This window comes from Talpa occidentalis, unplaced genomic scaffold, assembly GCF_014898055.3.
Source record: "Talpa occidentalis isolate TD23 unplaced genomic scaffold, MPIMG_talOcc4v2.1 talOcc4.6, whole genome shotgun sequence".
Classification (NCBI taxonomy): domain Eukaryota; kingdom Metazoa; phylum Chordata; class Mammalia; order Eulipotyphla; family Talpidae; genus Talpa; species Talpa occidentalis.
In genome coordinates this window covers 60,064,836-60,082,584 of record NW_023604972.1, presented here as the reverse complement: position 1 = coordinate 60,082,584, position 17,749 = coordinate 60,064,836, and the positions used below count along the sequence as shown (strand labels likewise).

The following is a 17,749-nucleotide window of genomic DNA, read 5'->3' as shown; positions in this document are numbered from 1 at the left end:
GGATTTTTTTAAAATTAAGGTTTCCATGTGAATATATGGCTATCCACTATGTCAGATGCTATTTAATGAGATTAACTCATCTGTGCAATTGATATAGTTGAATGGGCATGAGCATAACTTAATTCAAAATGTGGAAAAATATCTGTAGAATGAAATAAGGAATAGATCATATTTAGCAATGGAAAAGTAAGGTAAAGTATGGGTTTAAATTTGCTATAATATTTAGTAGCAGGAAATAAACTTGAACACTTAAACCTAGGTCTCTAGATTCAGTGTCTTATTCAGCAGAGATCTGCCAAATAAACCTGGCACCAATGCAATTGTTGTTAATTTCTTTTTTATATACATTTTTATTGAGGAAACCTTTCATTATAACATTATATGTCTCAGGTATGTATCATTACATATCAGTGTGGATATACGACTTTATATTCACCACTAAAAGCTCAATTCTATCCTTTACCATAAAATTGAACACTTTTGCACAATTTACCTTCCTTCCTTCCTCCTTGTCTATGGTGATCATAATGTGGTCTTATTGTCTTGCTATATTTATCACTATTAATTTCACAAAAGTATCCTCCATATTCAAGCCATCTTCTCTGCAATGAGTAAACAGAATATTCCTTAGTGTAGGATACATACTTCCAAGTACATCCATATACCTGTGGTAGATAAAATTTATCTTGCTGACATCAAGTAAGGATGAAAGTAAAAAGAAATAGAGAGGAGAAAGGAATTTATATTATTGAGTAGTTAATAGGTTTCTAACCTTGGAAGACTAAGGTTGGGAGGAAAACAAAGAAAGGGTTTGATTTATTGAGACTATTTGAGCTTGTCCAGAAAAAGGAGATCATCTTAGGAGTTGAAGGAGTTTATTATTTTGGCAAAATTTTTGTCTTGGTGAGCTTAGTGTAAATAGAGTCTATACCAGTGCTAATAATAGCTTTGTTCCTGGGAGACACAAGTAAGTGGGGAAGAACTTTTAATTAAATACTCACTGAAGGGTGACTTTGAAAGACCAGTACCTCAGAGTTTTTTTTTTTTTTTTCCAAAAAGAAAGACAAAATCCTGTTTATAACATCTAGATGTCTATATGTATATAAAATATCCATCACTGTAGTACTTAAGTTTTTTGACAGGTAAGCCATTTTAGCAATGAGCATTAATAGAGCAAGGAGATGAATGTTTTCCTGTGTCTGTGGAGCCTGTGTGCTCCGGAGGTAGCCGGCACAATTCTGTGCTAAACTGAAACATGAAAGCAATATGAATCAGACCCAGCTCACTTCAGTCAACTTTACTTTTGCTACTCCTAATAAAGTGTGTAATCCCCTACTGAGAGCTCTAAAATTGCCTCCTATTGGAAAGCTGTGAGAGCCTGGGGGAGACTCTAAGGAAACCTAGACAGCATACAATTTGGGGCTCATGGCTCATCATGAAGGAACACAATCAAGGAATAACTTTCATGCATCTTTCTGATTTTTTGTGATATATATATATATATATATATGAAAACATATATATATGAAGTCTCTTTCTGATTTATTAAATGAACATTTACTTATAATCAACTATGTAATCAGTAAGGTATTATATAAAGCACTGTGTTGATTACAGAGGTGATAAAACTAACTCCAACAACATACATTTTAATTAAGAAGGTAAACAAGTAGCATAATACTTCAGTATACAGCTAGATATACTTCAGGGTACAAACAAGGTAGATGCAAAGTGGTTCAAAAAAAGGGAGACATTAAATCCTCTTATCTTTGAGGGAAAGCCACATAAAATAATTATGTGCTAATGCTTTGTAGTTAAAGATGAGTTAAAAGAGAAAATTTCCCTGAGAGATAGCTACCCTGACTCAGATTTGGAGCTAGTGACTAACAGTAACAGTTTGATCTCACTAATAATTAATAAGGGATGATTAGGGAACAGAGTGAATCATTATGCTGAATCCTTACTTTTGTTTAAATTTAGATAAGGCTAGCTGACAAACAGTTTGTTTTATATTTACCCTTGGAAAATGTCTAAGTCCCAGGACAAGATACAACACTCAAGAAGCTGGTAGGGCAGTGGCAGTAATTTCAGACACAATAGCAACAACAACAACAGCAGTAAGAGTCTTTCAAGTTCATGTAAAACAGAAGAAAAAACAAATTTACTGTATGAAATTGTGGAAAAAATGATAAAAATTATAATTATTGGCACCACCAAAAATGGGGGTGAAAGGAGAACAATACAAGGAGTCTACGTGATCTCCTAAAGAGCAAGTAGAAAATTGGAAGGGAATGTTAGGCAGGGTTTGTTCATGAACTGTGCCATTACTCACACCTTATTTTCATTCATTCATTGCAATAAATTTATGAATAAAAACCAATTCTCTTTTGTCCTATAGGGAAAATGGGACTTAAAATGGTAGCAGAAAGTGACAAGTGCATTTAGCTAATAAGTGACAAAGAATTCGAGTGCAGATTTATTTAAATCCATGGTCTCTGGTGCATGCTTGTAAGATACCATATAACTTGGAAATATCTGGAATTAACTTACCTAGATTTAATTCATTCATCAATTCTTTTCTGCAAGGTATTTTTTTTTTAATATTTTATAATTGACTTTGTGGGTTTTATTTATTTAATTAATTAATTATTTATTTAATTCAATTAAGGTTTGGCATATTTGCTAATTGCAGATGATAGCATTTAGGAAGTATCTATCAGGCATTCAGTTTATGTTATTTGTTCTTATTATTAATAGTCTGTGTAAGATACTCTGTGAGTCATTAGGGTAAAAAGTCTTTGTTTTTAAAGAATGTATACTCTCGGGCCTCTCTGGTGGTGCAAGGGGTTAAGCACCGTACTTTGAAGCAATCCACAGCCTCTACAGCATGAGTTTGATCCTGGCAGGCCAGGGAGCAACCCACATGGCACAGCAGATCTCTCCTGACTTGCCCATTGCTACTCTCAGCAGTGTATTTCAGTCAGTCTGTCTGTTCTGTTTCCCACTCTATCTCTGGTGTCCTCTTAGCCCCTACAACTCTGGCCTGTACCCCAGTTCTTATATGCATAAATAAATAAGTCTTTAAAAAAAAGAATGTATACTCTCAAAAAGAAGAGACATAAATAATTACTAATTGTGCTTGGGCAAGTAGAAGAAGCCTCTCTGTCTCAAGGAGAGGAACAGCATGTAAACTCCAGAGACATGAAATAGCCTTCAAGAGTTTGGCTTTAAAAAGTTTTAACCTTCTCTACTTTGTGTTCAAGACACCCATTTAACACCGAAAGACCAAAATTAACTAAAAGGTTGCAGTAAAGTTATACATGCTAATATTTCACAGAGAAAAGAAGGAATTGTGACTCTCACATTGGACAAACTAGACTTTCAAATGTAAAAGGTAATCAGTGCCAAAGATAAACACTATATAATAATTAAGGCAATAATTCATCAAATAAATATAACTTTTATTAATATCTATGTGCCTAAATAGGTATGCCTAGTTATATAAAGCATAATTAAGAGACCTAAAACAACAAAGTAAACAAAAAGGATAGATGATCCGGAAGAAATTTAGCAAACAAATAAAGACCTTAAATGAATTGTTGGACCAGATGGATTTAATGGTCATTTTATCATGTTTTCTATCTTGAAGGAAATGAATATACTTTCTTCTCAAGTGCACACATAACATTCTCAAAAATAGATCACATACTGGGCAGAAAAAATTTATCAGAAAATATATGAAGGTAGAAATTATATCAAGCATCTACACAGGTCACCTTAGTATAAAGCTGGAATTTAATCACAAAAAGAATCCTGGTGTAAAGCAAAGCATGTAAACACTAAACAAAATACTTCTGAACTTCTGGATTAAAGAAGATATCAAAAAATATCTCAAGAATAAAGGAGATGGAGAGACAACCACAAGTAAACAATCTAACTGTAGATGAAAGGGTTAAAAAAGAAAGACGAAAGTATCCTCAAACTAGTAGTAGGAAAGAAATAATAAAAATTCAAACAGAAATAGTAAAATAGAAAACAAAAATACAGTCCAAGGAACCTGTGAAACCAAGAGTTGGTTCTTTGGAAAAATAAAATCTACAAGACTTTAGCTAAGCTTACAAAGAGAGAACACCCAAATAAATAGAACCAGAAATGCAAGAGGCAAAATTACAAAAGATACTGCAGAAATGTATATCATCATAAGGTTCTATTAATATTATCTATATGCAAATAAACTAGACAAACTAGAAGAAATAAACGTATTTCTAGACTAAAACAACCTCCCAAAACTGAATAAAGATGTAACAGATAGCTTAACCAGCCCAACTACAGGTGATGAAATTGAAAGAGTAATTAAATGTCTCCTCAGAACAAAAGCGAAGGACCAGATGGCTTCTCCAACCAATTATGCCAAACCTTCAGAATGGACTTAATATCTATGCTGCTCAAACTCCTCAAAAAATTTGAGGAGGTTGTTGGGCCTCCCCCGGTGGCACAGGTGGCTGAATGCAGTGCTGTGAGGCTGTCCGCAGCCTCTGCAGTGCCGGTTAGATCCCAGCCTGCCGGGAAGGGTCCCACATGGCGTGGCAGACCTCTCATATCTCACCCGCTGCTCCCCTCAGCGGTGTATTTCAGTCAGTCTGCCTGTTCTGTTCCCTGCTCTGTCTCCGGTGAATCCTCTCACCCTCCCTTGAATCTGGCCTGTATCCTGGTTCTTGTGTAAATAAATAAATTTAAAAAAATCTTAAAAAAAAAAAAATTGAGGAAGTTGTAAAACTTTCTAACACATTCTATGAGACCAACATTCTCCTGATTCCAAAAGCAAAGACAGTCCAAAAAAGAAAAATATAAACTACTCTCATGAATACAGATGCAAAAATCATCAACAAAATCCTAGCAAAGGGTTATATCCTTAGGATGAAAATCAATCAATGTCATTTACCAGATCAACAAAAAGAAAATAAAAATCACATGATCATCTCAGTAGATGCTGAAAAAGCAATAAACAAGAGTCAGCATCCACTTATGACAAAAATACTCAGTAAAATGGGAATAAATGGAATTTATCTAAACATCATAGAGACATTTATGACAAATCTACAGCCAACATCATGCTAAATGGTAAAAAGTTGAAAATATTTCTGATAAGGTCAGGAATAAGACTAGGATGCCCATTGTTACAACTATTGTTTAACAATGTATTGAAAGTCCTGGTTGAAGCAATTAGGCAAGGAAAAGACATAAAAGTAATCCAATTTGGAAAATAAGTGAAATTTTCACTAATTGCAGGTGACATGCTAGTATACATAGCGAGCCTAGACTACCAAAGAAATTAATAGAAATAATAATCTAATGCAGTAAAGTGGCAGGATGCAAAATCAGTACACAAAAGTCAGTTGCATATCTATATGCAAATAAAGTATCAAAAGGAAGGGAAATAAATAATACAATCCCTTCACAATCACACCAAATGAACAGAATACCTGGGAATAAAATTAATGAAGGAGATGAAGGACATATGGATTAAAATCTATAAAACTCTGTTAAAAGCAACAGGACCCAAAGAAATAGAAGATATCCCATGCTCATGGCTTAGAAGAATTAACATCATTAAAATAACCATATTACCAATAGCTAAGCTTTGGAAACAACCCAAATGCCCAAAAATAGATGACTGGATCAAGAAGATGTGGTACATATACACCATGGAATATTACTCAGCATTCAAAAAAGATAAACACATGCAATTTGCAGCAACATGGATGGCACTGGAAGGGATCATGCTCAGCGAAATAAGCCAAAAAGAAAAAGAAAAATACCGGATGGTCTCACTCATAGCAGGAATCTAGAAAACTTAAATAAGGGACCAGGAAAATGAATATAAGAAAGTGAAAATCAAAATCAACAAAAAACTATGAACCAGAGACACTTTTTGGGGGGTGGGGGGCGGGAGGGGAAGGATTGGGGTCAGAATGGGGCATTTGCAATTGTATGGGGGAATATAAAAATAAAATTTAATATTAAAAAAAAAAAAGAAAAAAAAATAACCATATTACCTATAACAATTTACAGAATTGATGCGATACCTATCAAAATCCCAACGACTTTTTTCAACTAAATCGAGCAAGCAATTTGAAAATTTGTATGGGAACAGAGAAGGCCCTGAATAATTAAAGAAATCCTGAAAGAAAGAGAAAAAATGGGGGACATCATGCTTCCTGATTTCAAACTTTATTGCATAGCAACATTCATCAAAAGAGGTGAAACAAAAAAGAAACTCAGACCAATGGGAAAGAATAGAAAACCCAGAGATAAACCCACACATATATGGATAGCTAATCTTTGACAAAGGAGCTACCACCATGCAAGTGAGAAAAGATAGCCTCTTTAATAAATGATCTGGGAGACATGGATAGTTACATGCAAAAAAATGAAACTAGATCCATACTTAATTCCATACAGAAAAATAGATTCAAAATAGATTAAAGATCTGGATATAGGAACTAAAGCCATAAATTACTTGAAAGAACTCTTAAGGAACACACTACAGGACATCAACTGTAAAGATGTATTTTGGGACTCAATACCAATGGCAAGGGAATCAAAAGCAAAAATAAACAAGGGCAGCCACTGCAAATGAAAATGCTTTTGTACCTTGAAAGAAGTCATCACAAAAAAAGTTAACTTACAAAATGGGGGAAAACATTTGCACATAACATATCTGCCAAGGGCTAATCTCTGCATCATTTCAATCAATCCAACAACAAAAATAAACAAAGCAACCAATCAAAAGAAATTGACAAAATAAACACTATTCTAAAGAAGACATTCAGGTGGTGACAAAGGAACTCTCACCCACTTTTGGTGGGGCTGCATGTTGGTGCAGCCTCGTTCTAAAATGGTATGGAGGTTTCTTTTTTTTTTTAAGATTTCTTTATTTATACAAGAACTGGGGTACAGGCCAGAGGTGCGGGAGGGTGAGAGAATTCACCAGAGACAGAGCAGGGTGCAGAACAGGCAGACAGAACAAAAACACTGCTGAGCAGTAGGCGAGAGAGAAGAGGTCTGTTGTGCCATGTGGGTATCACCCTGGCTGTCCGGGACTTGAATCTGCACCACAGAGGCTGCAGGCATCTTCACAGTGCTGCGCTCAACCCGCTGCACCACCGGGGAGGCCCTATGGAGATTTCTTTTTTTTTTTTTTTTTCATTTTATTTATTTATTTATTTATTTATTTATTTATTTATTTATTTATTTATTTATTTATTCGTTTGTTTCGTTTATACATGCACTGGGTACAGTCAGAAACGCGGGAGGGTGAGAGAATTCACCAGAGCCAGAGCAGGTAGCAGAGCAGGCAGAAGGACCGAAGTACACTGCTGAGGGGAGCACCGGGTGGCAGGAGAGGTCTGCGCACCATGTGGGACCCTCCTCTGGTGGCCTGGGAGCAGCCGGGAATCGAACCGGCGTTGCAGAGGCTGTGGGCAGCTTCACAACCCAGCGCTCAACCGCTGCGCCACCGGGGAGGCCCCCTATGGAGATTTCTTAAGAAAATAAAAATTAAGGGCCTCCCCGGTGGCACAGCAATTGAGCACTGAGCTGCGAAGCTGCCTGCAGCCTCTGCAGTGCCAGTTCGATACCCGGCCGCCAGCAAGGGTCCCACATGGCACTCAGACCTCTCCTGCGGCGCCCACTCCCCTCAGCAGTGTACTTCATCAGTCTGCCTGTTCTGGTCCCCGCTCTGGCCCTGGTGAATTCTCTCCCCCTCCCACACTTCTGACTGTACCCAGTGCTTGTATAAATATATAAATAAAATCTTAAAAAACCAAAAAAGAAAAGAAAAATGGAGATTCCATATAATGCAGCACTATCTCTATTAGGTAGTCACTCTAAAAGTATGAAACTCTAATATAAAAGGTTTATATATGCCCATGTACATGGCAGCTCTGTCCACAATAGCAAGTCCTGGAGCCAATCTCAGTACCCTTCAACAGAAAATACATAAAGAAATTATGGAATATGTACTCAATTGCGTACTGTAGAGCCTGTAAAAAAAAAAAAAAAAGATGAAATAGTGGTTTTTGAGACAAAATTGATGAACATCCAGGTGATTAAGTTAAATAATTCTGAAATTGAAATATATATATATTGGATTATTTCATTCATCTGTGGAATATAAATAAAAAAAAAACAGGCAAAAACAAGTAGGGATAAATATTGAATTCAGGGAAAGAATTTATTCATTACCAGAGGGAACAGCGGAGAAGGAGTAGGGGATGGGGGAGGCTAGCATAGGGGGTATTGGTATAGTGGTTTGGTGGAGGGTGAGTGGAACATGTGTACATATTGAAGAGCAAAAATATATCTTCAAATTATAATACAAAAACATTTTAAAAAGGAAAGGGGAAGGGAGATGAGTAAATCAGATTAAATTAGTCAATTATATGTAGAAGAATGGAAACTAGACTTTTAGTGGCAAGCAAAATATATTTTTGTTTTATACAGATGCTGATTTACAATAGCGTATACCTTCTGTATATCTGGTGATACCTATATAATGTTATAAAGCAATGTTAATGAAATAAAAAAGACATATAAATAAATGTTTGTTTACAAACTGATCTAAATGCCGCAAGTGATTTTTTAGGGAAACAAAATTATTTAACCAATGAGTGAGTGAAATGAAATGTGAAGCAAAAATGAAAAACAGAATAAGTTCTCTGTATTATCTCATTAAGAATTTTGGATATTACTTTTTGTAACAATGGCTATTACTTCTTATAAAATAAAACATCTAAAAGTGCAAGAATAAAAGAAAATTAATATAAGGCAAGGTCTTTTAAGTAAGAATAAGATAGCAACTAAGTATATGAAAATATGTTTAACATCAGTAGCCACTAGAGGAATGAAAATTAAAATTACAATATCATCTAAATACCTATTAGAATAGCTAAAATTAAAAAAAAATAGTAACAACAGCAAAGAATGCAGAGAGACTGAGTTTTCCTTATATCATTTGTAAAATTGTGCCACAACTCTGGAAAATAATCTGGCAGTTTTTAAAAAAACTAAATATATTCTTATCACATGAACTATCAGTCACACTCCTAAACATTTATGTCAGAGAAATGGAAATGTGCCTATGAAGAAACCTGCTCATGAATGTTCTCAGCAGCTTTATTTGTAATAGCTAAAATATAAAAATAATAAAAATGTCATTTGTTAGGTAAATTGTTAAGGAAACTGGTATATCCATATCATGGACTACTACTCAGCAATAGAAGCAATGAACTAGATGTATCCAAATTCATAGATGGATTTCAAGGACATTATACTGAGTGGGGGGGGAAAAAAAGTCAATTTCAAAAGCCCACATACAATATAATTCAATTTAACTAACACTTTTTTTTTAAGATTTATTTGCTTATTTATACAAGCACTGGGTACAGTCAGAAGTGCAGAAGGGTGAGAGGATTCACCAAAGCCAGAGTGGGGAACAGAACAGGGAGACTGATGAAATACACTGCTGAGGGGAGCAGCGGCCAACACAGGAGAGATCTGTCACGTGCCATGCAGGACCCTCGCGGTGGCCGGGGATCGAACCAGTGCCGCAGAGGCTGCAGGCAGCTTCGCAGACCAGAGCTCAACCCCTGCGCCACCAGGGGAGGCCCTTAAATAACACTCTTGACAAACATTCAGGAATGAAAAAAACATTTATTCATGTTTTCCAGGGGTGAGGGATGGTGAGGAATAAGGGATAGTCTGATTATAAAGAGACAGAATGAGAGTAATTCTTATAATAGTGTGCAGTATTTTCTATTTCAGTGGTGGTTATGCTTTCTACACAGATAAAATGACATAGAGCTATACACATTTTGTACCCACGTCAGTTCTCTGGATTTGATATTGTACTAAAATTACTTACGATGTAACCATTGGGGAAAATTAGGTGAACATCTCTGCAATTTCTTGTGTATATACAATAACTTCAGAATGAACAGTTAAAATAAAGTTTGTCTAAATATTAGAATTTATTATTAGATAGAAAGTTATGGATTATAAATGCTTTGTCCTTCAAAATTTATTTTAATTTCTTATTTTCTCAAAATAGTCTTACACTACTTTTATCTTAAGAAGATAATTTATTTAATTTATTCAATCTCATAATTGCATAAAAGTATTTTTTGTTGGATCAAGTCTTAAAGTAACTAACAGGCAAGGTGTAGTCCATGACTAACAAACCCTGAGATGCAAATTTTCTGTGTAGCTGCTCCTGAAAAGTCAAGTCATCTGAAATGTCATCTAATCAGAGTGATTTCCTCCTCACTTAAGTAAAATTCTACTCTTCCCTACCTCTTCAGCCAAGAGGAAGCAAACCATATCTTCTCATTTTTTTTTTTTTTGTAAATTAGTAAACTGAGGAAATAATCCTGTATTTATTAGAAATGTAACTATTAACTGGAGACACAAAGTTTCTAAAACAAGATTTCTCTTGGCCCTCCCTGGTGGCCCAGGCAGTGGGGCGCAGTGCTGTGAAGCAATCCACAGCCTCTGCAGTGCTGGTTCGATCCCCGCTGGCCTCGGAGCAACCCACATGGCGCAGCAGACCTCTCCTGTCTTTCCTGCTATTCCCCTCAGCAGTGTATTTCATCAGTCTGCCTGTTTTGTTCCCCGCTCTGGCTCTGGTGATCCTCTCACCCTCCCGTGCATCTGGCCTGTACCCCGGCTCTTGTATAAATGAAATAAATCTTAAAAAACAAAACAAAACAAAACAAAAAACCAAGATTTCTCTTAAGTTAACCTTCATTCTTTGGTATTTTCAAATTAAATACCCCTTGAAACATGAAGATATGTGGATTGGCTTATATTAAATAAAGTCATAGTACTGTAATGTCATAAATACAAGTATTTTAAACCCTTTAACAACTTTCACTACACTCCCATATTTCTTTTCTCCCATTCATCCTTCTCTTTACAGGTAAACTGTCTTTCTTAAATGATGTCACTTTCCATTATCTCCAGGAAAGATTCCAAATTTCTTAACAAGCTTTATCATGCCCTTCAAGATGTGGACCCACCTTCCTTTTTTATTCAGTGTTCTGCACTCTCATTACCCATCCTAATTCAGAAAGGAAATTAACATATTCTTGTCATCTACCAGTTGCTAGGCACTCTCCTCAGAGTTTCATACCTCTGTTGTTTTACCAAATGCCCCCCACTAACTTACCCCTTTACTCTATTGAAATTCACCTTCAAGATCAAGCTCTTAGATGACATTTCAGAGAAATTCTGTCATATAAGCTAGCATCTTTCCTTCTACCTCCAAGTTATTGAGTGAAATCATTCCTTCCATTTTGTTCTGCATTCATTCTTTCTCCACAACTAGACTGTGACTTACAGATAACATTGAAATATCTTTAGTGACTAAATTCTTATCGGTGTTATTTAAATATCTATATGTCTATATGTAGAGGTACAACTTGTTGAATTAAATGAATGAAGTTTATATATGCATTAAGTGTTTTAATAGTTATGTAGTATTCCCTCCATTTTGCAATGACAACACGATTCCTCTAATATTATTTGAAAAACAGGAATGCTGTTGCTCAAACATCTTGCTACCTAATGTACTTCTTCAAAAGACAACAAAAGAATTCTGCTGACCATGACACAAACAATGTCCATCTAGGAAATAAATAAAGGGTAATCCAGATTCTAAACTGGATTGCTATACCAGTTCTTCTATCTTTTTCTAATTGTAACAGGTAGGTACCCAAGAAAAGGGGAGGTTTCAGGTTCCCTGCCCCACCCAAAAGAGGGCGGAGCTGAAGAGGGAGAAGAAGAAGCTGGAGAGGATATTGAAGAAGGAAGCAGGATGGAGAGCAAGAAGGTGACATGGAGGAGTCAAATGCACTTGCTTCTTGGTCCTGGACTGGTTGAATGACCCGTGGGGTTGAGAGACCCATGGGGAGATTAACAATGGCAGCTTTTATCTTGATTTTGATTTCGTTTTTTTCCTCCAAGACTTGTCTGTCTGTTTCTGATCGTTTTGTATGGGTCCCTACTGGAAGCTGCTTTAGACTTGGGCAGGCTTTCGGGTCTTGCTCTGGGCCAATCCCATTTGGGTAGTATTTTACCCACAAGGGGATGGGTAACTTTGGGTGCTTGATTTGGAAACTATATTCTTTGTCTTTTCTGTATGTTCATTAGTTGCATTAAAGTTCCTTCCCATTAAAGATCTTACATGTTTTGTCTTGATGTGGTGGATGGCAGAATCTATTTAGAGGGGGCAGATTTGGGGATTCTGGGGTTTCCCTCTCCCTGCTCTATAACATAATTTCTACCTAGTTTTTTTTCCCTCCTCCACCAATAGGTTTTTTGAAAAATTCTACTGTGAAACTCCTCCTAAAAGGTTTTCTGTTTACTGCTGCCCAAGGGAACCATGGTGTTATATTATGTTAAACAGAGTGTTCATCATAAGAAAAATTCAAGATGAGCTAGCAGACTTAGAGAAAAGTTTCTCCAGGAGAAGAGAACATGTAATTGGGTCTTTACAGGGATACTGCGTTCCTGGGTGCCCTAAGATTGTATATTTCTCACTCTCCTTTCTCTAGCTTGTATACTCAACTTTTTGTTAAATTTGTTTCCTCTCATTTAAAGACCATTCAACTCCAACATTTGCTCAAAGAGAGACAGCAGCAGGCTAGCTCAAACCCACTGCCCCCCCACCAAACTTGGAGTCTGGCAAAACCTCTATACAGAAATAGCCCAAAAGACTAACCTCCAGGAAGTTTAGGAGCTAGCATTAGTAAGGCAATACTCCAGGTCCCTTATATAGGGACAGCTCTATGATGGCTCCATCTTGTGGCATTTACTGAAAATGGAGAACCCCCATTCAAATTTCCAAATGATAGTGGGTTAGACATGGTGGTGGTGGTGGGGGGTTGGTTTGAGGTTAGATGGTGCAAGTTAACTGGAGGTGGGGACTGGGATAATTAACAAGTTGTTAGATAAGCTCTGGAAGTGTCTCAAACCAAAGCCAGGAATCGGAGTTAGGGGCAGAGAGAATTAATGAGTCATTACAAAAAACCAACCAAACCTGAGCACAGAGTTAACAAGCAGTAGAACATTGTTATGATAGACTGCCTCTGCTATTGAAGGCATATGAAATTAAACTTGAGGTTACCTTTTTCGGGAAAATTTCATGTTTTCATTTTATTAATGGCAAGTGACAAATAGAAAGTTAGATGCCAATAAATAGCTAATTTTTAAAAGGTGGTGGGGATTTTACAGAATGTATTCAGCTTCCCAAAAATAAATATAAAATGAATTTCTCCTATCAAGCTGTAAGAGTTTCTGTCAGCCATCTGTTCAAAACTGGCTGCTTTCCTTCTCTCTATCACTAATATCCCTTTAGCCAATTTTGCCCCTCATACTCTAGAGAAGTGACTAAGAATTTTGAAAATGAAGATGTTGTTAGTATAAATATGGTAATGGTACAACAAAATTAGGCTAGAAAAAAGGTATGAGGATAAGCATTGCTTCATGTAGTAATGAGCAAAATTATGAATATACATGATTAAAAGCATGACATTGGATATTATGAAAAAGTTTTTTTTTTGCCTTTTATAAGAAAAATTGATTTAGAATTTTCCCAAGAAAGCTTGACATTATTTACAAATAAAACTTTGAATGTTTCCAAGAAACACTGTAGGAAATTATGTTTACCAAAACAACTCAGGCATGAAATTAGAAGGTATGTTTAAGTTTGGGGAGAGCAGTAGCAATCTTTTAATTCTTTTGGCTCCTAGTTCCCTTTTCAAAATTAGTCTAGAGATAAGATTTATTTTACCCATTTTTTACTTTTACTAATGTGAGCTGGCATTATAGTTATTTTCTTTATCATCAAAATGGGAATAGTGGTATTATATGCACTGTTAGGTTTATTTTGAGAAATAATTAACACATGTAATAGATGTATTAACATCATAAAAAACCCTCAGTAAATGTAATTTGGAATTTATTATTGTGATCATTGTTTTGCAATTCACTGTATGAAACTGTTATTTTATTTAGAATTTATGTGTTCCAAAGTCAAATATGAACTACAAATGCTGTTATTTTTATGTATTCTCAAAATATGACAATCTAAACCTGGTAAGTAGTAAGTAGTATATTTTATTAAGAAATATGTAAGTGAGATAAATTATTCTATTTTCATTTTTAACCCTGTTATTTTAGATCTCTCTCATGTGATATTAAAACTATTTTCTTTTTTTTTTAAGATTTATTTATGCATACAAGAATGGGGGTACAGGCTGGAGGTGCAGGGGGTGAGAGTATTCACCATAGACAGAGGGGAACAGAACAGGCAGATTGACTGAAATACGCTGCTCAGGGGAGCAGTGGGCGAGTCAGGAGAGGTCTGCTGTGCCATATGGGTTGCTTCCTAGTGGGGGATGGAATTCATACTGCAGTGGCTTCGGTTAGCTTCATAGGTTGCATCTTAATCCCTTGCGCCACCAGGAAGGCCCTAAAACTATTTTCTTAATGTGATTTTTACTGACTGCATCTGCTAAAGCAGTTTCACCTTAAATGACAGATAGCAGCTTTAGATGTAATTAGGTCATATTAGGATATATGCTCCATAATTGACTTAAAATAAAACTAACTTTTCACATTTTATTTTCTCAAGTCATTTGAGGGTTTGAAGAATCTAATCCTTACCTACCTATACCTAGCAACCAAAAAACTCTTAACTCATTATTTATAAAGCTCTATAAATAAGTATAGACATGTAGAATGGAATGTAGTGTGATCGGGTTTAGGAATCAAACAGATTGATGACAGTTTTTATATTTCTTTTAAGATTTATTTATTTATGCATACAAGAGCTGGGGCATAGGCCAGAGGTGTGGGATGATGAGAGGTTCACCAGAGACAGTGGGGAGCAGAATATGCAGATCTACTGAAATACATTGCTGAGGGGAGTAGCCAGTGAGACAGGGGAGGTCTGCTGTGCCATATGGGTCAGCCCCCTGGCCAGGGATCAAACGTGTGCTGAAGTGGCTGTGGATAGCTTCACAGTGCTGAGATTTAACACTTGTGTCACCAGGGAGGCCCCCTAGCACTAGTTTTCAATTAATCACTTATTAGCTACATAATTTGGGGACGATTACCTCTCAACTCCTTATAAAATATGTTATTAATAATATGCATTTCAGAAGTAATAAGTGCCTATGTATGTCAAATATTTAACATGAATTCTGATATTTTGTGAGTGTTCTAGAAATGTTGACTATTATGTTCATAATTTTACTAATTTCATTGATTTCTTTGTTGGGCAGTGATAATCATTTTCATTGTTGTTTAGAATATGATTCTGATGAGGTTATCGGTTTAACCTCGCAATGATCTTTAATCTGTATAATTTATAAACATGCCACACATAGAACTGGCTATAAGGGAAATAATTTGAAAGAACGTGAAACTCCATTAACAAAAAAATAACTGGGAAGACAACTTTAGGAGTACAATTGGATGAGAAAAATTGGAAATACCATTTGTATTAGTGGATGAAATAGTGATATATTATTACAAGTAAAATATTGGGATTTCAGTTTGTATACCAAAAACAAGTGAAGAAAAATACCTTAATTCTTTATAGATCATTAATTCTTGTTTTTTTATAATGACTTTTTTTTAAAAAAAAGATTTATTTATTTATTTATACAAGCACTGGGTCCAGTCAGAAGCGCGGGAGGGTGAGAGAATTCACCAGAGCCAGAGCGGGGAGCAGAGCAGGCAGAAGGACCGAAGTACACTGCTGAGGGGAGCAGCGGGCGGCAGGAGAGGTCTGCGCGCCATGTGGGACCCTCCTTCGGTGGCCGGGGAGCAGCCGGGGATCGAACCGGCGCTGCAGAGGCTGTGGGCAACTTCGCAACCCAGCGCTCAACCGCTGCGCCACTGGGGAGGCCCTCGATCATTAATTCTTGATTTAATTTTAGTATTATATTACAACCATTTTGTGGCTACTAATAGACTTCATTTACTTATTCTGTTAAAGGTAATAGCATTTTTGTTTTCTTTTAAGGACATTATTTATCCCTAGCAAAATTTCTTGATAAATCTCATCTAATGTTGAATTGTCAGATTTTTGGTGAAATAAATGTTATTCAACTTTAGAAAATTCTGACTACTTTGTTTTAGGGTGAATAAAACATACTGAATAAAATTTTTCTTAAAACGATATATTATACATTATGTTCTAATAAGGCAGAAGTTTCATGGATTGCTGATCTTAAAAGATAAAACCACCACAATAAAACGACTGTTGTAATCAAAAGTTGTGGGTCCTTCATGGCTCGTGGAAATGGCATTTGTAAATTCAAACATCGGTTTAGGTATCTGTAAGGTAAATTATTTTCAGGCATTTCTGCCCTCCCTCCATTAGGATTGCATGCCTGATGGGGAACCTGCAGTTGTCACATTGTTGCAATCTGTGTCCTTTACTTTTGTGGGCCATGGCAGCAGTATTGAGATATATGCCAAGAGAAGCAGAAGCAGGAGAGACGCAGGGGAGAAAAGGGGTGAAAGAAGCCAGGAAACCCAGAGTGAAGACTTGTGGGAGGCTGGGAGGCCTGCCGGCCTCCTGGCCCCCTAACACCCCTGCCTACCGTGTACCTGGTAGCTGCACTACATGTAAGAGCTCAATAAAAGCCTGAGAAAACCACTGAGGTCTCCAGGACTCCTCCTTTACCCATCTGCCAGATCATAGAACCAGCTCTGTGGCCTTCCTGCCCATACGGTATCTTTTAGAATTTAAGCAAGTGAACCACAGTTATCCATCATTTACCACCCCTGCAGATAAGAAAAAAAACCCCAAAAAACTGTGATTGCCCACATTAGTTATAATGTAACAGAGACAGGACAAACATGGTTTCATCTTTTCATAGCCTCCCTCCATCCTCCTACCCCTGCTTCCCTTCCTCCTTGCCTTCCTCCCTCTCTTTTTCTCTATTTGCCTATCATAAATCAATCTTCTAATTCAATAGTTTGCTAAGGCAGTGTGTAATGGAACAGACTCAAGGAAAAAACTGGTAGTATCTAACTTGATTGTACATACTTTAGTATGAATCCATTATCTCTCCTTTCCACAGTGTTGCCCAGACATAGTCATTCTTTGTGTGGGTTAAAATTCTGAAGATGTGTTATCCTACCTAGAGGATGTGTAAGCAACATTTTAATTATATCCAGAATTATTTTATTATTTTTTAAAAATTTTATTTGTTTTTGCATAGAACTGGAGTGTAGGCCAGAGGTGTGGGGTGTTGAGAGAATTCAACAGAGACATACTGGGGAGCAGAACAGGTGGATCTACTGAAATACACTGCTGAGGTGAGCAGTGGGCAAAACAGGAGAGATCTGCTGCATCATGTAGATTAGCTCCCTGGCAGAGGATAGAACTCAGTTGGTTATGGTGGGCCTTCCCGGCGTAGTGCTGAGATTTAACACCTAGGCAACTAGGGAGGCCACCAGAATTATTTTATATTTATTTATTTATTCAAAAGATTTATTTATTTATTTATACAAGCATTGGGTACAGTCAGAAGCGTGGGAGGATGAGAGAATTCACCAGAGCCAGAGCGGGGAACAGAACAGGCAGACCAGTGAAATACACTGCTGAGGGGAACAGCGGGCATGACAGGAAAGGTCTGCATGCCATGTGGGACTCCCGCCGGAGGCCGGG

At 36.6% G+C, this 17,749-nt stretch overlaps 1 protein-coding gene across 1 annotated transcript in view; it reads right to left on the bottom strand.

The window, feature by feature from the left end:
• GRID2 (glutamate ionotropic receptor delta type subunit 2) overlaps positions 1-17,749 on the bottom strand; it is a 1,708,541-nt gene that overhangs the window by 305,802 nt on the left and 1,384,990 nt on the right. The window lies entirely within an intron of this gene.